The sequence below is a fragment of the Oryzias melastigma genome, unplaced genomic scaffold (assembly GCF_002922805.2).
Source record: "Oryzias melastigma strain HK-1 unplaced genomic scaffold, ASM292280v2 sc00270, whole genome shotgun sequence".
Lineage (NCBI taxonomy): Eukaryota > Metazoa > Chordata > Actinopteri > Beloniformes > Adrianichthyidae > Oryzias > Oryzias melastigma.
The window spans coordinates 286,663-289,541 of record NW_023416899.1 but is presented as its reverse complement, the minus strand read 5'-3'; positions in this window follow the sequence as shown (position 1 = coordinate 289,541).

Here is a 2,879-nt window from a genome sequence, read left to right as displayed (position 1 = left end):
GCTTCAGCTCCACGTTGCAGGTATGTTGTTCACTGCATCCTTTTTTTTTTAAAGAACTGTATTGAACATCATACAAATTATAACTGTAAGGAGTCCTTTAAAAAAAAACAATAAGCATAATACAACATTAACATAGAAACATAATATTTTGTGATTGAGATTTTATTAAAGAGAATATGGCATTTATTTTTAGTTTTTTGTCAAAAGCGATCTTCTATTTTACTAAATAAATTTTACTAATTCTATTTTTACTAAATAAAATGAATGTCAACCTGATGGCTGCAGTGCAGAGCAGCAGCACACCTGCTAAGGGGGACGGGGAAGGGGGGCGGTGCGAAACAGAGCTGTCTGCTGTGAGAAATCCAAGGAGGAAACTGATCATTATTTTATTTTGGGATGGGGACTGACATGAATTTTTCCCAATAACGAGCACCAGCGTTGTCTAAAAACTACAGAAACTCTGTGGTTCTCTGTGAAAGTTCCGCCCACAGACGTCGTGGGAGGCGAGCAGTTTAGAGAAGACAGACATGCCCCCACCTGAGAGCAGATTCTAGTCGAGCCAACCTGAAATCCAGCTCCCAAAAAAGATTATTTCATTATTTTTCACAAGCACGGAAGTTGCTGGTAGTTGAGGCCACACAGGCAGACTGAATCCACATCCGAAAGATCCATCATGGAGCTGTGAGGTCTGTGATGTTCCTCTATCAACAGAAACTGTTCATATACGTGTTCCATCAACACACGCTCTTCCCGACTCGTCACTTATTGACGCATGGTTAAAGGGCCCTCCGCGTCAAAACTTCAAGATTTTGGGGATACCCTTCTCGTCCAAATGTGACAAGCTGGCTGATCCAATTAGGTCCTGGAACCAGATGCACAGCGGAAACGGGACCCGACCTGCAGCGGTGCTGGGTCAAAAATCTGGCTGATCCAATTGAATAGAGGCTCCCAACCACCAGGTCTGCTACTGGGACGCGGAGCGCGCCACTATACCCGGTACCGGAGGAGGCACTGGATGCGCAACGGTCCCAGGACCGGACACACAGCGGTATCGGAACCCGAACCGCAGTGTGTCGATGCGTCATCTTTTGAAGCGCTGGATGATCCAACTGAGTCAAGGCTCCCCAAACTCCCAGTCTGGTACCGTGATGTGGAGCGCACCGCTATACCCAGTACCGGAGGAGGCACTGGACGTGTAACAGTCCCAAATCTAGATGCCTAGACCCTTAATTTACTTGGGCCCTGATTTGAAACCCCCCATGAGTCAGCTTGTGACGCGCTGGAAGCTGTCAGTGTCTTCTTTTTTTCCCTCACTGTCAGAGACTTCTGTAAAGCTAGAATGTGATCACACAGTCCGACTAGTTCCGGTCCAGCACACGGAAATGAGAGATCCCGAATCGTAGATTCTCAACCATAGAAATAACGTCACTTTTATTTCTGCCTCATAAACTAGCAACAATGTAGGGATGTGAGTATGATATTTTCTGACTAAATAAAGAAAGAAAAATATTTGTGGTTTTATTTTTTTATTTTATCTTTAGAAACAAAAAAAAAAACAGTTACTATTTGGTGTGCATCAGTTACTAACCAAATTTTTACATTTAATTTTTAGAAAAAAAAAGTTCTGCTTAGTAATCAAACCGTTTTTTTACAGAGACCCTAAGTATTTTTAGAAAAAAACATTCTTTTAATTTAAACTTTGAACCCTGTAGGGAACCCTGGTCCTCTAGAGCCACCTTCCTGCATCTTTGCAGAGTCCCTAGTCATGACTGATTACCTGGTTCAGGTGTGTCCAGCCAATAAGAACATGTCAGAGCAGGTTTTATTGGAAAACATCCAGAAAGGTGGCTCTCTAGGACCAGGGTTCCCTACCCCAGCTTAGGGGTTCCATACCAAGGCAATAAGCAGCAGGAAAAAAAAAATGTTGGTATTTTTGGGGGGGGTAGTTTAAGGGTTAATTCAGTTGACATGTATCATTTTAATCCTTATTTTTCCCAAAAATCTGTGTATTTTGTAAATTTTTGTTTAGTTTTTTTGACTTTTTTTTCTTGTTGTTTTTATAAAAATTGCACCTAAAACTTTCACTCTATGTTGTAAAAAGAGTTTGTTAAACATTGTTGGAGTTTCCACAGAAAAATGAACCTCTCTTTTCCAGACAAAATTTTCTGTTTTTGCATGATTTTATGTCAAGTGTGTGAATACAACATTCGATTCAATTCAATTCAATTTTATTTATATAGCCCAAAATCACAAAGGAATTTGCCTCATTGGGCTTCAAAATATAAACAATTGTTAAAAACTAAACAGACTAAATAAACTGGTTATCCCTGCCCTTAGACCCTCCCTCTCGAAAATGACAAAATAAAGGTAAAGTTACATAGGAGAGGTTGTGCTGATTAAAGTTATACCAAATAAGTAATCAGGTAGTCTTCTAAATTAAAAATACAGATAATTCAAAAGTAGAGAAAAACTGAGTTTTAGGCCCTGTGTTCCAAACGGTTGAAATAAGCATTCTAAATGTACAATTTTTCATATGATTTCATATTGTGATTATTTGCAGGTAAAAAGTGGCTAGCAAATAATTTAACTAAAAAAAACACACAAAAAAAATGGTGATCGATTGTGATTAATTTTTTTCCAGATTAGCGATTAATTAGTTAACCATTTAATCAATGTCCAGCCCTAATATTTTTTAAGAAAATGAAAGAGCAGAAAATCAATTTATAAATAGTATGAACCTGTCTTTATTGTCATCTAACTGTAAACTCAAATTCGAACAATCTGAGAAAACAAAGACATATTTACTTGAGATTTTCTAATTCTGCCTCCAACTGATCACATTTTATATGAAAACATAATTTCTAATCCAAAACATCATG